The following is a 14,581-nucleotide window of genomic DNA, read 5'->3' as shown; positions in this document are numbered from 1 at the left end:
AAATTAAAAATTACTATTAAATAAAAAGAAGCATAGTTTCATAATTTTAATACGTACTTTGTTGATCCTAATTCTCATTGAACCAATATTATTCGACAAAAGGAACACAAAATTTTCGGAGTCCATGGTTTGTCAATATTTTTAGGCTCAATACCAAACTATTTTGAATATATAGATTGGATCGAATCTCTAAACTGCCTCCGATGCCGTACAAGAGTATATTCACCGCATATGTAACAGAACATATCCGGATCGTTGGTACACTCAAATTCTCTCCGTAGGTTTACTCATTTTATTTTTAAAAACAGCTCACGGTTTCTTATATTGTAATTATAAACTGGAACCGGCGAGCCTTACAGATATTATGAACTTTCAAGGGGCATTTATCCTTATATATAGCTTGATCGCGAAAAAATAAAAAAAGGCAAAACCTACCTAAACAAAAGAGTTCCTTCATATTAACGAGCCGGGAAAAGAAAATACTACCTGCTGTTGATGTCGGCCTTAAAAAAATTAATGAATTTACCAAGATATGTGTATGTGCATATAACGGGTGATTTTTTTGAGGTTAGGATTTTCATGCATTAGTATTTGACAGATCACGTGGGATTTCAGACATGGTGTCAAAGAGAAAGATGCTCAGTATGCTTTGACATTTCATCATGAATAGACTTACTAACGAGCAACGCTTGCAAATCATTGAATTTTATTACCAAAATCAGTGTTCGGTTCGAAATGTGTTTCGCGCGCGTGTTTTGTTCAGCGATGAGGCTCATTTCTGGTTGAATGGCTACGTAAATAAGCAAAATTGCCGCATTTGGGGTGAAGAGCAACCAGAAGCCGTTCAAGAACTGCCCATGCATCCCGAAAAATGCACTGTTTGGTGTGGTTTGTACGCTGGTGGAATCATTGGACCGTATTTTTTCAAAGATGCTGTTGGACGCAACGTTACGGTGAATGGCGATCGCTATCGTTCGATGCTAACAAACTTTTTGTTGCCAAAAATGGAAGAACTGAACTTGGTTGACATGTGGTTTCAACAAGATGGCGCTACATGCCACACAGCTCGCGATTCTATGGCCATTTTGAGGGAAAACTTCGGACAACAATTCATCTCAAGAAATGGACCCGTAAGTTGGCCACCAAGATCATGCGATTTAACGCCTTTAGACTATTTTTTGTGGGGCTACGTCAAGTCTAAAGTCTACAGAAATAAGCCAGCAACTATTCCAGCTTTGGAAGACAACATTTCCGAAGAAATTCGGGCTATTCCGGCCGAAATGCTCGAAAAAGTTGCCCAAAATTGGACTTTCCGAATGGACCACCTAAGACGCAGCCGCGGTCAACATTTAAATGAAATTATCTTCAAAAAGTAAATGTCATGAACCAATCTAACGTTTCAAATAAAGAACCGATGAGATTTTGCAAATTTTATGCGTTTTTTTTTTAAAAAAAGTTATCAAGCTCTTAAAAAATCACCCCATGTTTGAATTAAATTTATTTGCATTAGGAATTTTCCGCAACTAATTACCCTTCGAAAATCTGCCTGTATACCTACACACATGTTAAGCAAATTAACATGACTACAGGGGTTTCGAACCTGACACCTCTTGCTTTCGATGCAAACTACTACAACAGTATTTGAGTATTACTGTTCTAAAAGTATTATTTGATTTTTTTTAAACGAATAGCGTTATTAGTTTATTCTAATGATATTCGAAAACAATCCCACCCCTACTTTACACACTACATACGCATATACGAATACATTGACTTTGCGCGACTTGGATATATTTATTTAATCATGTACAACTTTCCTATTTATCCATGGATTTTGTTCGTTGGTAGCTTAGTTTTTTATAAAGAAACAGGACTTAATATAAAATAAAAAAAAAATTTTAAAAATATCTTTTGTCTTAAAATTTTTTCCTTGCCAAAATTTATTTTTTTTTAATTTTTTCATAAAAAAATTTAAAAACACGAAGTGATTAATAAATTTCTCAGAAATTATAAGGCCTATGGAAAAATGGAGTAGACAATATTTTTAGGAAATTTCATTCAATTTTATTTTCTATAATTTGCAGAAAGATTGCTCAACTGGTCAGTGAGATATACATAATTAAATGAAGACACCTTTTTTTTTGGTCGAATAACGGTAAATTGCAAATATCTCAAAAACGTATCGATAAAAAAAAATTTATTCGATTTTCGAAATCAGTGAGCGATTCCACATACAAATTGGATAGTGGCGTTCGTGGAACATTTTTGCTGTAAACCAGTGTTATCGAACGAAATGAAGCGGGCTATTATGTATATATTTGTGAAAATGTTTTTTCTCAATGTAAAATGCTTAAAACAAAGTTGAGAAAAATTTGTCAACAGTTGAAGCATGGAATTCACTAGGTCCTCAAATGATGTCCTTATAACAAATCAAACCAGTTCTAAAATCTTTATCAATTGATTTATATTTGTTGACTTCTGTTTAGTCACCTCATTCTGTGCCAAAGGCCTTAAGTCGGGCGTGTTTAATGTATTGTTCAATTTAAAAAAAAAATAGGCTTGTATACACCAATAATGTATAGCTGTTCATCTCGGAAGATTAGGCGATCCGTATGAGGATAATGCTCTCCAATTGCGGGTACTAAAGAATGTTAACCTCTGTCGCATATTTTTGTGAATTCATCATTCCACCAACAAGGTGTAGGGTCTAGGCTTCCAAAAGCAGCCTTGAATCATTTGTCTATCAGGAAACTTCATTTTTATCCTGGCACCTCTCACTACGCGTAAAAACAAATTTTGTGAGCTTAGTAAATTAAATTTTCTTTAGTCAGATCTCATAATCTGTTGCCACTCATTTGATTCCCGATTTAGGTACTTTTAAAACCAAAGAAAGCCTATATTTATTGTGTTAATGGCACCTTTTTCGCAAGACATCTTACGAATAAACCTTCGGCGTATGGTTTCTACACTTAGTGAAAATTTTGCATATCCGCTCTTAAAGAAAGTACACTTCTAAAGCGGTCACTTAAACTTGTCCGCCGTAGTAAGTTGACTGTTCTCTCAGTTGACTTTCGGGGACAACCTGATCGTTTTTTAGACACGATTTCGAAAAATGAAGGATTTTGCAACAACATCGATTTCTTTGTTTGTACTTTATTTTTTTTTCTGCACTAGAAAAATAACCCTGGTAGAGTCAATACCCGGGGTAACTGATGTACTTTCGTGTAATACTCTTTTCGGCGTTGACGGCCTTCGGCCCCACTGCAAAAAATAACGTTGGATTTTGAGGATGACATTGTTGTTGGTGCTAATACTGTTTTCAAGATAGACGAAGTTATCTACGACTTCGAAGTATGACTGTCAACAGTGCCGTGGTAGTCTAGTCGCGAGTTCGACAATTGTTTGTTTGATGACAGGAAATATTTCATCTTACCCTCGTTCACTGCCAGACCCTTTTGCTTTGCTTCCTTATCCAGTCTGGAGAAAGCAGAACTAACGGTGAAGGTGTTGAGGCGGATGATATCAATATCATCGGCATACGCCAGCAGCTGTACACTCTTATAAAAGTTGTACCTGCTCGATTAAGTTCTGCAGCTCGAATTATTTTCTCTGGTATTGAACGGTTCGGAGAGATCCTTCCCGATCTGACGGAGCTTTGATTTGCTTAATGTCAGCTTACACAGCTGTATTCGTTTTGCAGGCGTGCCAAATTAAGAGAGAGGCAGCTCCTTTTCGTCAAAAGCAGCTTTAAAATCGATACTGATAAAGTCCAATCAGTTTTTTGACCGTGGGCTTTACACAATACGAATTTCAGCGAATAGCTCATACTTGCTTATTATCATATGGCAGCGATCTATTTCCACATAAATAATGTCCACTACGAATATAAAATGTATTTTTAAAATATAGATTTCTTATTTAAAAACCCTAGAAAAAGTGTAAAATGGGAACTTGTTTAAATATTTACAATGTAATTTAATTGATTTGAAGTGAAAAATATGTGAAAAGTATTTTAAATGTTGTAAAATAGCTTGTTAAATTGTTTGAATTTTTGAACTTTTGCTCGAATATCTCGTAAGCTAAACGTTTGTGGTACCCATGACCCTACATAGGGGGAAACTTTAGTATACCATCCGCAAACTTATAGTTTTCGAGATATTTGCATTTAAAGTTGAAAATTTTGCAAATTTTATCTTGCAATTTCTCGATTGCTAGTAATTATTTAATTCATATTATGTCTTTTTATGCACTTACACTTCACTACATTGTTTCTACATATGTTTTTTCCAGTAATTATTCACCTATTTGCTTAAAATAAGCATTTGAAATAAATTTTCCATTGTAATAAAAAAAGTTTTAAGTTATAAGTATATTTAATTGCATCTAATAATTTTACAAAAGGATCATGATGATTATTTGCAATATTTTTTCTCCAAATATATTCAAAAAATAAATTGGAAAAATCTTCGCTATTATTGTAATTGTCCTTAATAAAAAACGTTTAATTACTCGCCACTGGGACTCGATGCGTTGAGTATGCGTCCCGTCCTCGACAACGAACGGATTATCGGGGTCGCTGTGATTAACGCGTCGGTGCTCATACCCGTGACTGGCCAGACAGTCGTATGCCCTCCAGCAATCAGTACATATAGTACTGCCTTTTGCCACGTGCTTCTCTATCAAAGGTATGAGCACCTCAGCAGACCTGACATTGCCGGGACATACCTCCAGCCTAAGGTCGTCACTCCCATCCTCAACCATCCCAAGAACCCAGTGGCCCTCGACTCTCCGCCCTAAAATAAGAAAAGATATATTAATTACATAAAAAAAATGATATTTTTATTAGTACCTTTGTTGTATTTTGGCTTCCCAAATTTGCTTTCGTCTGTTTGAACAGTTTTACCAGGCCACCAATTTTACCTACCGCTACCTGATGGTCAACCTGGTATAATACTACAGCTTCGCGGCAGTAATTATACCAGTCACATATTGTAGCGCTAGATAAAACTGGTTCCCTGATAAAACTGTTTTTCCTCACTTCCGCATGTGACCAATGAGATGCATACGCATACATTAGATAAAATACCTGTGGAAGTGCGATTTTGACGTTGTCGAACCAGGTATCGCTCGAACTTGCCAGCGCACTTCGGTTCCGACAACTCCCTTTCCGGCATCGGAACACCCCAACAGTGGTACTTTTGTTTAACGACAGCGTCATTGGCATTTTATGCGTACGGCAAATTTTGGCTTTTAAAATCAAACTGATTAAATGCTGACCAATTTTACGTGGGAATACAAACCACAGATTTCAATATTCACTCACACTCGCGCGAGTGTTTAAAATGAAAAAAAGGAAATGTATTTAAAAGGTGCAATTTATTTAAAATTATCCTTTTCTTAGAGTACAATGTGTTGCGAAAATATATCGCGTCGAATCTAGGTTGGATCGCTGCAAGTCGGTGCGGGCGGAACGTTGGTGTGTTGATGGGCGAACTGCAGGTGATGAATTGTGTTGAACGGTGTCGACGCGGCGCAGTATAGAAGGGAATGTTGTGCAGACGGATTGTTTAGAAGGAATGTTGAACCTGCTCAGCGGACCATCCTTAAGTTTTGTGGGTTGATGTAGAAGTGTGGTGAGTTGTGTTGTGTGGTAATGTATGTGTTATGGTGTCATCGGCTGTGGTAGATTAGCTGTGTCTTACTAGGATGGGCAAGTTTTTCCCCGGTAGAGTGGGTGGATGCTTAACTCATTTAAACATCCTGGGCCCCCTAGGCAAATATTTTGCCTAGTGTTACGCTTTTATACTGTTGCATGTATTTCCGTGTACATGCCATAAATGTTGAAAACGGGTTTGGTTTTAAATATAGTATTTGGAATGTGCCATATTTGCTGTAACGTGCATACAATAAGAAACTATATTTTTGCGGATTTACGAGTTTGTAACTGCATCTCGTAGTTATAATATAAAGCGGTTGCTTCTTTGATAGTTATTATGCTGACCATTTATTACTTCCTTTTTCTGGATTATCGCCAAATAAATCGGCTTATGAAGGATAGTATCTCCACGACTGGCTCATATAGAGCCAGAATGGGTACTCCTTAACCCTGGATTAGGACTATGAAATTAGAGGGATCTTGCGAGGGAGTGGCCGTGAATAGAGAACGGCTTCGATTCGTGGAGTAGACAATTTTCTATACTTAAGTTGAAGCTTTGTATAGCTGATTTCCATAACTCACCCATATGAGGAGCGCTTGGATAGATACGATAAGAGCCACCTTTTCCTTTTTGTAAGTGTAGGTGCGTCACTTTATCGCATTGGGAGTATGGTGATCCCTTAACTTACTTTTGAGATTTTATTTATTTTTGAAAATTTATAATAAGTGTGCGTATGCACTAATTTGGCGTTTAGTAGCCCGCCTCCGCTCAAGGATTTGTTCAGTTTTTTTTTCATTATTGGCGCAAGCCAGCCATCCTGCGGGGTCGAAAAGTAACATATATTTGAATTTTTAATATTGTTAGACCGAAATCTTACTTTGTTTTTTTTTTACCAATATGTGAGGTATTGGAATATTGTGGCTCTAGTGGTAGTCGTACGACGTACCGGCCATTATTTGGTCGAGTAGTTGTGGCTTTGGAGAAGTCTTCACAATACTGACCTTCTAGAGTTTTGTTTATTATAGGGAGGAGTTTCCTTGACTTTTGAAATTTCCTTAATTGTGAATTAAGGCATTTGTTATTATAGTCAACTTGAGTTGGTATGGTGGTGACTAGTTCTGTGACTAGTCCATTTTGTGCTTCGCTGTGCAGCGTTTGAGATTTTTGTGCCTTTGAGCAGCATGGTGTCTCTTGGCAATTTTAAGTATTTTGTGTTTCAAGATTTGCTTTTGCAATTAAATCTGTGGTTCTTTGTGCATAAGAGCTTCTTTGGGGTGAGCTAGGAAATGTGCTGTAGTGAAGCATCGAATGGTGTCTTTTGTGACAATACAAGCAGTTGAATTTGCTTTTGCAATTTTTAAGATTATGTGTATGGGACAAGCAGATTGTACAGAGTCTTTTTGATCTGGCAAAGTTGTTCCTTTCGTTAATGTTTAATTTTTTAAACTTCTCACAAGTTTTAAGTTTATGCCCTCTTCTACATAGTTCGCATGACGTATGTTTTCTTTGTTCGGATGTGAACGATTGTGTTTTGTTAAAAATTATGTTTGATTTGTTTTTGCTTCTAGCTTGGGGTCTATTGAAGCTTGCATTGTGGTCGTGTTTAATGTTCTTATTTTTTATTATTTTTTCTTCTAACCTTTCCGCAATTTCATATTGGGTGGTGAAAAAATCTTCCATTTGTTGCCACGTTGGGCACTTTTTTCGTGATGAGAGCGATTGCTCCCATAGAAGTAACGACTTTTCTGGTAATGCGGCGGTGCAAATGTTTACGAGAATTGGATCCCAGCTGCTTGTGGGAATATTTAGTGTCAATAGAACCGACAAACAATTAGAAACAGTGGATTGTAGTGTTACAAATTCTTCACTTGTTTCTTTCTTGATTTTAGGCAAGTTTAATAGTGTCGTTACTTGCTTATCGACCAGTATTCTTTCGTTTTCATATCTAGCTTTTAGAGCTTCCCAAGCCAAATTGAAATTATCGTCATTTAATGCGAACTGTTTGACTATTCCGCCTGCTTGACCTTTAGTTTTGTATCTGAGGTGATACAATTTTTGCGCTTGTGACAATTGAGGATGGTTTATGTACACGGCCGTGAACATGTCCCGGAAGGACGGCCATTCTTCATAACCTCCGTAAAAGGTTTCTGTGTCACATGGGGGCAGCTCGAGGTAGATGCCTGAACTTGCCTTTCGTTTCTTCATACTGGTCTAAGCGGTTTTCGTATATATCGTAAGCCGATGATTTGAAATTGTGTGTATCTGAATCGTTAGAATCGAGAATGGCGTCATGAGCCGCTTGGAGGCGAGCCCAAAAGTTTTCAAGATTTTGAATTTTGATTTCTAATAACGATTCAGAGTTTTCATGAATCGGCGAAGAAGCAAATCTAGTGCAGTATCTTGTTAAACTGTCACTTTGTGAAATGAATTTAACAACCTGTTTTGAGCGTGTAGCTCCTGCAGGTGTATTTTGATTTGTTGCGTTATTAACCATTTTGGTTTTATTTTATTTTTTATTTGTAAATAATTAAATTTGTTTTTGTAAATAAGGCAATAGGGTATTGCTTGAAACCGAATACTCTTTTAGGTATATAGTGTTTTGAATTTCGATTATCTTGCTAAAATAGTGTTAGTTTTATTAACGTTTTATTTTTTTGGTATTTAATTCCGATAGAATTTATTTTAAATTCTAAATTTTTTCTTTTCTTCAATTAATTTATATTTCTTATGCCCTAATGTTGTGTAATTAGGCACACCCTAATACGTGTACTTGTATTTACATGCGTATGTATGTACTTATGTTTTGTGCTATTGAGAGCTCACTGAGGAGATCAATGCGCTATTTACATAAGTATGCACGAATTGTTTGTGTGCTTATGATTATGCTTTTTCTTATATTCTTAAGCAATTGAGAGCTCGTTGGAGAGATCAATTCGCTTTTTTGATTAGTATGCACAAATTGTTTGTGCGTTTATGAATATGCTTTGTTCCTAAGCAATTGAGAGCTCGTTAAAGAGATCAATTCGCATTTTGAACGCAATCCTGCTTGTTTTTGTTTGCCAAAGAACAAGAGGTATCGCCGGATAATTGCCAATGTGGACTTTGTATATGAAAATATGTGTATACGAATATGTATTTGTTCAATTATTTATTTATGCTAAGGTGCGTTTTTTTTGGTAGATTTTAATATATTATGTATGTCGTTTATTTAATTTCGCAATCAAAAATTACTTTTTTAATAATTTTGTAATAATTAATTGACCCAATGTATGTAGGGTATAGAATAGGCAGATTTGTATTGCCGTATGCTTATATTATTTCGCGATAGAGAGAGAACGCGAAAACGGAATAGAAGGAAGATATTTTCTCTTGTATATATGTGCATATGTTTCTATTAGAACGGCTGTCTGATATGCTTTATAGATATATGTGAATATATAAATATATATAATGGGTTTGCCGGAAGTTTTTCGAAAGTAATTGCTTCAATTTTTCTTTGTTTTTTGAGCCTCAATAATTTTATATATAAATATTTTGATATTTTTTATTTTTTTTTTTTGCCTTTGAAGCGGATTTTAATTACAGGTATAATAAGTACGACTGTAATTTTAGGCATATACATACATACTTATGTGCATATGTTTAATAAATACAGGACATAATACGCTCACTTGGTATTCCTTTGCATGTTATGTTTCGCAGGGTGTATGTATGCACATATCTTGCCCTAATGCCTTCTGCGTTTTGGTTCTCTTCCTTTCTCCACTCCTTTTCTCCTTAAGTTTTGTAGCCGTTTCCAGGTACTATTTTTGTTGTTTTAATATATTTTAGCTATTGTTCGTTCGCGCCCGATTGTTTGTTTTTGTGTATATTTTATTGTTAAGCCGCTTTTAAATTTCGCGCCCGATTTTTTGTTTAACTTTGTTTTTATTTGTTTTTTATTTTGTAAGGTTTCGTAACCGATTGTCTGTGTTTCTTTTTTTGTTTTAATGTTTAATTCGCTCCCGTTTGTTTATTGCATTTACATATGTTTATGTTATTGGTTAGGTACTTTCCCTTTTCGTGCACGATTTATGTTTTTTGTGTTTGTTAAGTTTTGTATATTTTGTTTCTGTAAGTTTATTTTTTTGTCACCGTAAGTTTGGTATTTTCTTCGTTCCACTGCACTTTTTTATTTTTGTCTTTTTTGTTGTATATAAGTATAAACAAGTTTTTGTTTTTTTTCACAGTTTTCACCTAATGCATATATTGTATATACATATGTATGTAGGTGTATAGGTATATTTTTTTTTTGTTTGGGACACTACACTTTTGTTTTTAAGCTTTTTTTGTTTGTTTTATAATTTTTGTTTGTTCGCCAATTCACTTTTACCGCACTGCACTGGATATTGTTTTATTTTATTTTTTGTGGCTGTTAATTTATAGTGCCTGTCTTTTAGGCTCGAAGGACCATGATTAAAATGTATACTCGATACATTTAGGAGCACTCACCACTGCTTCAACTTAAATAAAAACATCCGGTTTATTTTTGACACATTTGGGATTTCAACCATTTTATTTAAATTTATTGATTTTTTTTATATAACATTATTAAATATGACATCGACGGGCGAGGCGGCGATATTCCAATCCCGGGAACGATTTGTCACTCTTGGCGATCGAGTGGATACGGATCGTGGTTGAATCCCTCAATTGGAGGAGAATAGCGTGAGGTGTCGACACGGCGCAGTGTAAGAATATAAAGTGGCGAATTTTAATGCGCGAATGTGAATGTGCGGCTTGTGAAGATCGAATTGTTGACGTGTTGATAGGCGAACGACAGGTGACGAATGAGTCGAACGAATTGTGCCTGCTTTCCCTTTGCTCATCCTTTTTGTTAAGTGGGTTTGCTGGTGTGGTGAGTTATGCTGTAGTGTCATCAGCTGTGGTGAATGGCGATGTAGCATTAGGATGCGCCAGTTTTACCGAGTAGGGGGGGTGGATGCTTAACTCATTTAAACAGACACCATTCAATGCTTCATTACAGCAGACATCCTAACTCACTCCAAAAAAGCGCTTACACAAAAAGAACCACGCGTTTAACAAAAGCAAATCCACAATTCTAAAAATTGCCAAGGCACACCATGTTGCCCAAAGGCACAAAAACTTCAAACGCTCCATAGTGAAACACAAAGTGGACTAGTTACCGAACTAGTTACAACCATACCAACTCAAGTTGAGCCCGAAATACCTTAATTCACAATTAAGGAAATTTCAAACTCTAGAAGTTCAGTACTGTGAAGACTTCTCTAAAGCTACAACTACTCGATCAAATAATGGCCGGTACGTCGTACGACTACCACTAGAGCCACAATATTCCAATACCTCACATATTGGTAGAAAAAACAATGTAAGATTTCGGTCTAACGACTAAATCTGTTACTTTTCGACCCCGCAGGATGGCTTTCGCCATTAATGAGAACAAACTTAGTCCTGAAAAAATCCTTAAGCGGTGGAAAGCTACTATTTGCCAAATTAATGCACAGACGCTTAAATGTTACATATAATAAAATGGTTCAAAAAATCGAAACATCGGCACCTGTTATAAACTAGTGCTTAATAATTTTCAAATAATAAAATATAATTTCATTTATACTCAAAATTAAAGTTAAGGGTACACCATATGCCCAATGCGATACTGTGACGCACCCAAACTTACCAAAAGTAAAGGTAGCTCTTATCGCACCTACAAAAGCGCTTCTCATAAGGGTAGTTGATGGGAATCGGTTGTACAACTTGAACATTTCACTACAAAAAAAAAACAAAAAAAAAAACTTGAAATTACCAAATTATAATTCCAATAGAAGCCGTTCGCAATTACCGGCCACTCTCTCGCAAGATCCATCTATTGTCACAGCCCTAACTCCAGGGCTAAGGAGTACCCATTCTGGCCATATCTGAGCCAGGCGTGGAATTACTATTCTTCATAAGCCGAGAATAAATAAAGTCCAAACATTGCCGATAATACAGAAAAGGCATATAATAAACTACCGGTATGCCAAACCGATAAATAATAAATTGTAAACAACAGCTAATAAAATTAATAAAAGCAAAGAACTTTGTTGGTATAATAATGCAAAAAGTCGTCAAAGTACGCAAAATCAATTATTACCTCAAGCATCACTATTTACACCAAATACAATTGGCTATTAAAACCAAAATCGCTTCTTACAGCTAATATTCTGCGGCCTCGGTTACTCCACCAACAGTAAGCCGAATTACATGCATCAGATTATATAAATAAAACTAGGCAAAATATTCGCCTAGGGGGACCTCTACTCGGTAAAACTGGTGCATCCTGATGCTACATCGCCATTCACCACAGCTGATGACACTACAGCATAACTCACCACACCAGCAAACCCACTTAACAAAAAGGATGGGCAAAGGGAAAGCAGGCACAATTCGTTCGACTCATTCGTCACCTGTCGTTCGCCTATCAACACGTCAACAATTCGATCTTCACAAGCCGCACATTCACATTCGCGCATTAAAATTCGCCACTTTATATTCTTATACTGCGCTGTGTCGACACCTCACGCTATTCTCCTCCAATTGAGGGATTCAACCACGATCCGTATCCACTCGATCGCCAACAGTGACTAATATAAAAAAAATCAATAAATTTAAATAAAATGGTTGAAATCCCAAATGTGTCAAAAATAAACCGGATGTTTTTATTTAAGTTAACGCAGTGGTGAGTGCTCCTCAATGTATCGAGTATACATTTTAATCAGTGTCTTTTGTGACAATGTAAGCAATTAAATTTGCTTAAATATTTTATATGTATGCGCATGTTACAGACAATTTGTGCAAAGTCTTTTTGACCTGACAAAATTATTTCGTTCGTTAACTTTTAAGCTTTTAAACCTCTCGCAAGATTTAAGTTTATGCCCTCTTTTACATAGTTCGCATGACGTATGTTTTCGTTGTTCAGATGTGAACGATTGCGTTTTGTTAAAAATTCTGTTTGATTTGGCTTTGCTTCTAGCTTGGGATCTATTTAAGCTTCTATTTTGGTCGTGTTTAATGTTCTTAGTTGTGATTATATTTTCTTCCAACCTTTCCGCAATTTCATATTGGTTGGTAAGAAAATCTTTCATTTGTTGCCACGTTGGCAACTTTTTCCGTGATGAGAGCGATTACTCCCATAGAAGTAACGACATTTCTGGTAATGCGGCGGTGCAAATGTTTACCAGAATAGGATCCCAGCTGTCTGTGGGAATATTTAGTGTCCATAGAATCGACAAGCAATTTGAAACAGTGGATTCTAGTTTGATGAATTCTACACTTGTTCCTTTCTTAACTTTTGGCAAGTTCATTAGTGTCGTTACTTGTTTATCTACCAGTATTCTTTCGTTTTCAAATCTAGCTTTTAGAGCTTCCCAAGTCAAATTGAAATTGTCGGCATTTAATGCGAACTGTTTAACTATTTCGCCTGCTCGACCTTTTGTTTTATATCGGAGGTGATACAATTTTTGTGCCTTTGATAGTTGTGGATGGTTGATGTAAACGGCTGTGAACATGTCCCGGAAGGACGGCCATTCTTCATAACCTCCGTAAAACGTTTCTGTATCACATGCAGGCACCTCGAGTTGGATGCCTGAACTTGCCTCTTGATTATCTATTTGTGGCAGCTCTACTCTACTGTGGGGAGTAGGTGCAATTGCTTTAATTGATCGGAGATCATAGCTTTCGTTTCTTCATATTGGTCCAAGCAGTTTTCGTAAATATCGTAAGCAGATCATTTAAAGTTTTGTGGTAGATCTGAATCGTCAGAATCTACAATGGCGTCATGAGCCGCTTGGAGGCGAGTCTAAAAATTTGTTAGATTTTGATTTTTTATTTCTAGCACCGATTCAGAGTTATCTTTAATCGGTGAAGATGCAAATCTAGTGCAGTATCTTATTAAACTGTCACTTTGTGAAATTAATTTAGCAACCTGATTTGAGCGTGTAGCTCCTGCAGGTGTATTTTGATTGTTATCAACTTTCATCATTTTTGATTTTTTTCTTTCTTACTATCGTATTCTATTTATATGAAATGATGTTACTTTTTTTTTTAAATATATATTTTATTTTGAATATATGTATGTATAAATTGTAAATTGCAATTAAAATCGCGCTTTTTATTTATTAAAATATCCGATGTCCAAATATTTAGAATTTCGGTACACCTTAATACGTGGACTTGTACGTGCTTTTGTTTTCTGCAATTGAGAGCTCGTTGTAGAGATCAATGCGCTATTTAGCTATGCACGAATTGTTTTGTATTACGTTTATGTTTTTAAGCAATTGAGAGAGGAGATTAATTCGCTTTTTGTTAGCAATTCTGTTTTTTTACGTTCGCTCTGGGAAGAGAGCGCGAAAAAGGAATTGAAAAAGGTGCACCCGTTTATATGTACTTTTAAATATATTTCGCAATATGTAGGTATGATATATGGTGTATGCATTAAATAGATATGCGTATATGTGCGTATGTAATTTATTTTTACTCGGTAAATATGCATATATGTTGTATAGTTGTGTTTGAATACACAAACGTAAGCTTAACATATAGGCTTACATTTTTTTATAAATAATTCGACATGTGGTATATTGTTGGTAACCGCTTTGTTGTGCTTTTAGAACTGATTTTAAGTTGCAGATTTTATACCGTCTTTTTGTATACATATATGCATATTATTAAATATAGAAAAATGGATTAAATACGCTCACTTGGTTAAATCAAGGGCTTTGTAGTTGTATATCGTCACCTGAAATGCAAATTAACGTATCATCAAAAAATTCGAAATTGAGTGTCTTATTGATTACGCTTCACTACTTCAAATTATATACATAATATTAAATATGTTCAACATTTTCTGGTTTTGCGGTCATATATAA

General features: G+C 35.7%; 1 protein-coding gene across 1 annotated transcript in view; it reads right to left on the bottom strand.

Annotated features, from left to right (window-relative positions):
- LOC125775427 (uncharacterized) overlaps nucleotides 1–14,581 on the bottom strand; it is a 60,881-nt gene that overhangs the window by 2,153 nt on the left and 44,147 nt on the right. Inside the window, exon 2 of the transcript XR_007421178.1 lies at nucleotides 58–13,285. The gene's annotated coding sequence lies outside the window, so the exon portion shown is untranslated. The remainder of the gene's footprint in view (nucleotides 1–57; nucleotides 13,286–14,581) is intronic.

This window comes from Bactrocera dorsalis, chromosome 1 (assembly GCF_023373825.1).
Source record: "Bactrocera dorsalis isolate Fly_Bdor chromosome 1, ASM2337382v1, whole genome shotgun sequence".
NCBI lineage: Eukaryota > Metazoa > Arthropoda > Insecta > Diptera > Tephritidae > Bactrocera > Bactrocera dorsalis.
The sequence above is the reverse complement of the archived record's forward strand: the minus strand, read 5'-3'. Positions and strand labels throughout refer to the sequence as shown.